At 36.2% G+C, this 8740-nt stretch overlaps 2 long non-coding RNA genes across 4 annotated transcripts; both read right to left on the bottom strand.

Annotated features, from left to right (window-relative positions):
- Nucleotides 1–463: 463 nt before the first annotated feature.
- On the bottom strand, nucleotides 464–1112 carry LOC126870324 (uncharacterized). Of its 3 annotated transcripts, none has more exons than XR_007691294.1 (3): nucleotides 957–1112; nucleotides 745–885; nucleotides 464–678 (listed from the first exon to the last, which is right to left on the bottom strand). It is a non-coding gene; the product is annotated as an uncharacterized LOC126870324 (long non-coding RNA). The 3 variants fall into 3 exon arrangements; XR_007691293.1 differs by having other exon boundaries at nucleotides 970–1112; XR_007691295.1 differs by having other exon boundaries at nucleotides 466–678; nucleotides 745–829; nucleotides 970–1112.
- A 119-nt stretch (nucleotides 1113–1231) lies between these two features.
- LOC126870327 (uncharacterized) lies at nucleotides 1232–4391 on the bottom strand. The gene is made up of 2 exons (XR_007691300.1): nucleotides 4077–4391; nucleotides 1232–1323 (listed from the first exon to the last, which is right to left on the bottom strand). It is a non-coding gene; the product is annotated as an uncharacterized LOC126870327 (long non-coding RNA).
- Between the last annotated feature and the right edge of the window lie 4349 nt (nucleotides 4392–8740).

Raw genomic sequence — 8740 nt, 5'->3', positions numbered from 1 at the left:
ATGCTAAGTATGTAAGAAATCTAAAAAGCTTTTAAAATCGTATATTTATCATTGTACTATTGATTTTCCTACCATTTCGAAATGTACAACTTTGAGAGTAATTACTATATCTTCGTTCTTAAATAATGGAGCAGCTAGCGAAAAAAATGAAGGAAAGGCGGAGAAACGATGCAGAATATTCATAACGTGCACGTGATTCATCTGCATGTTTCAGTTTTGTTGTATATTTCACAATCGAACATTTTCTTTTCTCTTCTATCGTACTCTTGTATCTTGTGACGTGACTGTTTCTCGTGGGAGATAAGAGCAAGACGAAATGCGGTTTCTAGCATTTCGCAAACAAAAAAGGACGAAACTGTTCGCTTTTCTTCTGTTTTCTTGTTTTTAAATAGAGATGAAAGATAAAAAGACATATCTACAGAATTTATTCAATTTCCATTACACTATTTTCATCTAAATCAATTGGCTTGCTGAATAAATTCTTCTTGTTTACAGGCATAGCTAATAGAGATTTGGATAGTCTAATATGGCTTATTTTCATTCTTTTTCTTAGCTCTAATACTTTCTTTAAATCTTTCTCGCCAAACCTTATAAATTTAAAATTATTCGCACACTGTAATTCATTATTCCAATTCAATAACATTTCACACTGAGTTGCATTTAAAATATCAGAAATTTCTGAAAAATAAAGGACGGTTTGTACATCAGGACATATTGAAAATAAATTTGGCTGTAATTCTTTACCTATTCCACGTGTATGACATTCTCCTAGTTCTTTCTACTCTAATTAGATGTTCCCTCCTAGCATGCTGTCTACTCCTGTTGCTACCTATAGACCTTTTAATAGTAATTTCTTCCATTTCTTCATCATTTCTTGCTACATACCTTTGGATCAAATATAGAACTATAACTAATCACATGTTTAATGTACAATCTCTGTATCATCATGTGTATACATTTTTGTTTTACCTCCGTTTCTAACAAACTTGCAGTTATCTCTGGAGTATAGGGTCACACACCTGGAATCATATTGTTTCTGATCCACGATATTTTCTCTCCTATTGAATTCTGTTTTATCAAGCAGGACATTTCTGCCTTCTGTCTATTTGATATTCTGAAACAAAACACATTGTCCATTTCCTTCTTTATTACACAAAAGTATTATATAATCATATAAAATAAATGAAATGTACATAACAAAATCACATAATTTAATAGTAATTGTATTTGCTTTTTGGCTTTTTTCGTAATAGCGATAGACTTTCTGCTATTTGGGTGTATCATTTTCTTTGGCTTCAGGAATTCTTTTCTCATTGCAGTGGCCTATAAAAGACAACAAAATAAATTAGTTAAAATATTACCATGGCTATGAATTATTTCGATTATCCTAATCATCAAAACTCCAACTCAGGCTATCCGTTTACTCAATGTATAATCATGCACAGGCGAATCGTCGACAGTATCACACGCTTAGAAGCACTAATAGAGTAGACAAAACATCCTACATGCCACAGCTATCGAAACAATAACCAGATAGCAACGGATAGGCGCCTCTGATATACACCCAACGATAACCGCTTCAGAGGGACTAAAACCTCAGTACAAGAAGTCTCCCAAATCAGCGTTCTATACCTCTTTGTTATAACACCCTGAACCGTCACTCTGTTGGATTCATACAATAAATTTTACCACTATATCTAAAGTTTAATTCTTTAACTTATTTGTGAAACGTTCGAACTGCGACTCGAGGAGATCACCGGTGATTTGTCAATTTCGTGATTTGTTGTGTCTCGTATATGATAACAGCAACGACGGCGACGCCTATCGATAGTAAAAGTAATATCGAAGTATACCTTCCTACCATGACATTTCCGGGCTAACAAACTTCAAAATTGGTTTCTTTTGTTTCAAGATATTTTTAGCTATTTTTTTTTAATCTTATAATGATAACCTATTTTAAAATGTGCAATGTTTGATAAATGTACATTAGTAAAATTTCATACGAAGAAAGTTTTTGGGAATCCGTATTATATTCAGCGAGCAGAAAACGAAGACTTGACGGAAGTTGACAACAATGGAGATAAAAGTCTTTATCGTAATATTGTTTTTATTGATTTTAACGTCAGATGGAACGGGTTTCGACAGAAAACGATCCACCAAATTTCAAAGAGGTAACGAGCAAACTTCAAGTAAAAACGAGCAGAAGTCAACACCCGATTATTATTATTACTGCGACTCAACAGAGTTTGGAGTAGTATTATACAAAAGATTCCGTATTTGCGTTCTTGTTCGCCGTGCGACATGATAGAAATTGATTTCTCTTCCGCTTGTATCAGATGCGGGATGTTGGTTGATCCTTTTTCACCGGTCTCGATTATCCTATTTCTCTTTATTCGCCTATTTTTTAAACACAAATATAGATTTTTTACGATTATTTATATTATTCATGACATCATTTGACGAATTCTTCGAGAACTTCGCAAGGGAACCAAGACATAAATGATATTTAAAATGTTTATAGCAGTTCTGAAGTAAAGAGAAGCGATATTAGTTTGAAATGATGGATCATTTCAATGACTTTATTATTTATTGCCTTAATAGCTATCTACATATTATTTTAGTTGCGTTTTTCTTTTGGATCGGAAATGACTATCCTGTGTTTCGTCAATAATTTGTCTTGCTTCTCTTGGTGCATTTCTAAAAGTAGTATTGACATAAATGAATTTTTTACTGCAAGAGTTAACATCACTTTTTTTCGACTTCTCTTTTAGGTTACAAGAGTACAAAGCTATATATAGGCCAAAACATGTATGTATCTTTCGATAAAAGATAAATTTTTATTCAAAACCTACGAGACTGCACGCAGATATTTCAAATTGCAGCGAATATTATCACGAATACTTCGCGTTAAACATGTTATATCTTTTAACATTTTCAGAGACGCGTAAACATCTGCAAGCTATTTATCACTTTATTCGATTGCATATTGTAGCGGCATATGAGTCATAGGACGATGCGAATCGAGAGTAACTCATGTTGTTGTTTTGCCTCGGGGCATTGATACCGTCTCGAGGTACGAAACTTGATAATAAACAAACTCCGGACAGAACAATATCGCCGCTACGCGCAACCGTCAACCGAAGTCGAATTTAAATTCGTTAGAGGGAGATCGTTAGAAGAGTACTGCCGATAGTTTTAAATACATTTGACTACACCAAATATCAACTCGTCTCATCACTATATACACCAACGCGTTTAATCAACCTCCACATAATCGAGAAATGATTTCAAATTTGACCCACGTTTCTATCGACTTCGCTTTCTTCTTTATTTTGGAAGAAATGCACATTCACTATTTATCAGCTAAGCGAACTCGAAACGAATGAAAATTCCCAACCACCACGTAGACCAAAGCCTATCAGCCTTTTCCGAACCTGTAGGTTACAACGAGATTCTTAATTAATTAATTCGTTTCTTACAGGCTACAGAGTCTGAGAATAAAGAATTTTTTTGACCGTTTTGTTACGACCTATGTTAAAACCACATCATAGGAATAAGATAATAATACAGATCGTAATCATTATATATCGGTACATACTATCAATTTGATTGTGTAATTAAATAACATAATATCAAAAGTAATCAAATGTTGGGATACTTTTGCGCGATAGTGTATATGTGTAAAATAATATGATTCTATAAATTCATTCACAATAAATCAAAAACAATGTTGTGTTGCTTATTCTAGTAAACAATCCAACCATTTAACTGTAAGATATTTGGAAAGTTCCTGTAACAAGCATACAATATGCCACCCGGAAGGTACCAACTACGTTCCTCTATGAAATTAGTACAAATGTTTCAAGACTTATATATTATTAACATTTCACGCAACGTTTTTATAAGATACGTTAATCCGTAGAAATGACCCGTCGCAGTAAATTTATACATAGATCAGAGTTAGAAAATACAAAAGAACGATATTTTCTCTGAGTATACGAAGTTAAAATGGTGTTGGACGCAAATTAATTGGTTGGAAAGAGGCGCCTTGAAGCGTACTAAAAGAGGTAGCTTACCTCGTTGAAATACCATGGAACGAAACCCTGTTGGGCAATGGGCATTCTGCTGTAGCCTGGAATTCCTTTTGCTCCCGTATTCTTCTTCTGTCTTCCGTGGTTTTTGTTACAACACTCGCGACGTTTTCATTCAAACGAACACACAACGCATAAACGGAGAAAAACAAACGTTGAAGGTTGCGTCGCGTCACGCGAATCACTGACGCTACACTTATACGTTGGAAACAGGAACGAAACCGACGCAGGTGCAACACGGGGCCCGTGAAATGTAAACTATCGAACTACGTATAATAGCACACGAAAGTATTTCTATTGTGTGTGTGTGTGTGTGTGTGTGTGTGTGTGTGTGTGTGTGTGTGTGTGTGTGTGTGTGTGTGTGTGTGTATTCATATATATATTATAAATTGGTTATATATATATGTATAAGATTTATAAAATGAATGCTCGGTAAAATGTCTGTGATAAATAATACCAATTAAAATGGAAAAATTTTTAATTGCATTGCTTCGACTATACATATACATATACTTAATGTGACTTACTTTGTATGAGAAAAATTCTGTTTGTCAATTCGATATCGAGAGCTGATAATGCTAACATACGATGAAACGATAACAGAAGAATCCGAATATTCAGAACTTTTCACGATATATGTTAAATAATATTATGAAATAAATTAAATAATTACCCCGCATTGCTTCCAGCGTACGTGTTCACGATTCTCGGCGAAACCGAATATGGCAGCAGGAAATCAACCAATCACAACTTCGGAAGAAAGTAAAGCGCGGGAAGAAATCGCGGCATCCAGCTTCCTGCGAATCTATTCTCGATCTCGATGTAAGCAGTAATCTTTCGATAATCATTTTGCAAAATGGCGTGTCTTAAACGAAGTGTATAGTAAAATTCGTATTTGAGAGACGCATAAATAAACGATATCAGGCTATTTCCCGCGAGAAATTCACGTTCGGTTGCAACATAACATGTCACGTATGTATTTTCGTCGAAAACTGATTTCGAGGGACGTGTATATGTACGTATCAAGTTACTTGGCGAAAGTTCAACGACAGACTGTGACTTTAAAACAGTATGTATGCCTATGTTTGTTGTCCGAGAATTGGAAGAATCTGTCATGTTTTGTTTACGTCGGCTGTAATGGAGTGGTGTTTTTGTCTTGTGGTAACTGAATGTCTCAAACAACAAACTCGAGATTTCAATCGATCTTCGAAAAGAAGTCATACCCATTGGCCTTGGGTGAGTTGTGATTTCATTAACTTTTTAATTCATAATTGATAACATAAGGTTATTGTAAGACCGATGAAAATATGGATAGCAACCAATTGCAATTGAATATCTGGCCTGTCTTGCACTATTGAAATTTTGCAAGTCACTAAAGTTACCAGCATTAATATGTTCCCTTGCACAAGTTTGACGATAAAACAAATGAAATTTTACTATTTGCAAGTTATTTGATTATTCTATTTAACGAAAAATTATAAAATCATAAAATAGAATTCTATATAACCTGTAAATCGTAACTTGTCAATCTACTAGTACATATATTATAAATTGGTAAACTTTTGTGTGTGGGGGAGAGGGTGCTAGATGTAACACTGATACGACATTTTGAAAAAATATTTAATTATAATCATGAAAGGCGTTATTGAAATATTGAGTTTTTATTAATGTTCCTTGCAACTTCGAGTTTGCGTACTATATTTAAAATGTACATAAGATATAAAGTATATTGACAAGTAACAGTCACAAAATTGTTTCAAATGAGGATAATCATCCTAATATCAACTTATCAATTGTGATCTGATAAACAAGAATTCAAAATACAGTTAAACTGTGTTCTACATACAATAATCTTTTTCGGAGGAGATTTAAATATATGAACATATTGTGATATTTTGTCCATAATAACATGAATAATATAAAGTTTCGTATTACATATACTCTATTTTTTAATATATTCTGCATATCTCATTTTATGACAACAGACAAGCAAACTATATTCCCATTATAAGCTTCGCTCTAATTTCGCATCGTTTCACCTGAATATATCGTGAAATTTCATCCCGTCAAAATTTTGCGTCAATCTCTTTTATCTTAAAGGATTAAAGACAGTTGCAAAACGCCACGGTGTTTCGGGGTTTGTTTAAATTTCCGCCAAATGAAAAAGAAGTTTCGCGAAAAATGGTAGTTACTAACGGCACGTCTGGTTACAATTTTCGTTTACAATTCTTTTGGCGAGTAAATATGACGTACTGGGTCGATACTAAGTAGTCGGTTGTCCCTGAAATTTGAACTGTTGAGAACGAGGTAATAACAGGGCGACTGGTTTGTTGCTGTGTAACGTATACACGTTTCTGAATAGTTTTCTACTTTAAATGAAATTAACTGCTACCCGACGGAGTTTCGACGTAGCGATAAACACGCCACTGAAAAAAGCGACGAATGGGAATGGAAAATACGTAAAGATTTTTTTGACAAAATAAAGAATCATTTTGTCAGATTTCAAGAAGAGTTTGGGTAAATTCAATTTATGCTCTTTGCTACTTGACTTATGTTTATAACACTAAAAGTTATCTTTACAAGCAGCGAAGTGATTTAGTTTCATCCGTAGTTCGGTTGCTTCCAATTTTTTCATTTTCACATTGTGTAAATTTCGACCAATTGCGGGGAGACGTAATCGCGGGGAGAGACGTCAACGGGGGTCGTAAATCCCCGTTACGATTATAACAATCGACACCACGAATTGATCGATCCCCTGATTTCCGTTGAGATAATAGGGGTGATTGAGTTTGTATAACACTGTGATTCACAGAATTATAAATTATATATTTCCAACACTTAGATTACACTGACGTAGAGAAATAAATAGTTAACAACTTGTCGCACGAAGATGCGATAGATATGTACGCTAGAGCAGGGCTCTTATAATGGAAATTAATGTATTAATGGACTTAGCACTATAATATATTTAGGAGAGAAGATGTGTGTTCGACAACACCGAGAACCGACAAAAGATTTGCGTGAAGTATGCGACTCTCGCGCTATGTGTAGACTGCCGCGTTAGGCGTTAGTTTTTAGACTGTCTGTCGCTCTTTTTCTAATACGGAAGAAAAGTTCGGTGTGGGTGTGCCAATGTGCCTAAAGAACGCGGATTCGTTGTTCCCACTTTCGTTAGGAAAAGTGAGGGCAACGAACCGCGGTGTCGATTGGTCATGACCTGCACTACTGCTCGAAGGGATGAGTAGGGAGTCTCCTATCATCGTGGTGGATAGATGACTGTGTGCGTGAGAAAAACCTAGCTTGTTTTATTACAGGGCTATTCGGATTTTCCTAATGGGTGCATACCCGCTTTCTCCGTGTTTTAAGTGCGACTAATAAACCCAAGGACCTCTCTAAAAACCGACTGTGTTTCGAGAATATTTTTAAGCTTTAGAAATTCTTCAAGACAAACGGATTGAAGACACATGGCGAAACAATACAGGGAAGTGAAAGTTATGGTGGGTCCTTAGGTTTATTGAGGGTCGAAGTGACGTTACGCAGGTCGGTTGTTGTCCGGTCGCGCGGGCTGGCGTGCAGATGTTTTAGGCGGCGTAACACATTGCGTATTACAATATTGATGTTAAAATATTATTATAGAAAAACATGTTAGCAACTTAATTTTCTATTTGTTCGTTTCTCTGTTTTCCTTATTCTGTTTTTGGATTTGTGGTGGATGATCTAAATAATGACGTGACGAGTTGATACTTGATATTGTCAAATATATTTAAAATTATTCTAAATACAGAATTAATCGCACGGGAGACAAAGATTTTGTAACGAATCCTAGCGGCTACCATTTGTCGTTCACGCGCTGTTGCCGATACCGGATGCGCTAATGTCACGTAAAATAACAAAATAAAAAAAGAAATTTGAGGTGTAAATAAAAAAAAGAAACTTTATTTTTTTTCTAACAACAATTCACTTTACAATCCACTTCCAAACTCTAGGCGTGACTTTCCAAGACTGAAGCTCTTATGATTTGACTTTCGATCGAATCCGATTACTTTCTTTTGTCATCCCTCAACATCCCCACCATGCATTTGCATTTGCTAGGCGTCTGCGACCGTTGCCACGTGCTCTTTCTTCTAGAACCTTCGGCGGAAGGACCGTTGGGATGTTGATGGTTCATTAGACACTTCAGCGATATTGCCGCCGATTGTCGCCGAGTGCCGCCACATCTTTATCTCCATCGTCAGTCCATCGGATTTGAAGTATGCCGGTCGTGACACTAACATTGTGGCGTCAGAGACGATGCGTTTTGACTCGCGAAAGGCGTTTTCGGTTTGCTTCGACCACTCGATTCGCCGCGAACAGCTCGTACGTATCTTTGTTCGCGGATCCGCGTAGTTTGTTGCACGGGTATACGTTTATATTGACACCGGTGTTCACAAGAAAAGAGATCCTTGGTGCCCTATCCGTCACGAAAATGCGACGGGATACTAAAGCCATCGCCACATGCCGCGTTTACGGACGGCTGGTCTCGTTTCACTGGGTCCAGTTGCAAGGGGCCCGGCACTTCCTTGCGCGGTCTCGAAAGGTCTCGTGGTAATAGCAGAGACCAGACTTCTGCGGTCTGTCCTTCGAACTTGATATCAATCTTGCCTTCCGTA

Source organism: Bombus huntii, chromosome 10 (genome assembly GCF_024542735.1).
Source record: "Bombus huntii isolate Logan2020A chromosome 10, iyBomHunt1.1, whole genome shotgun sequence".
NCBI classification, from domain to species: Eukaryota; Metazoa; Arthropoda; class Insecta; order Hymenoptera; family Apidae; genus Bombus; species Bombus huntii.
This window is presented reverse-complemented; position numbering and strand designations above follow the sequence as displayed.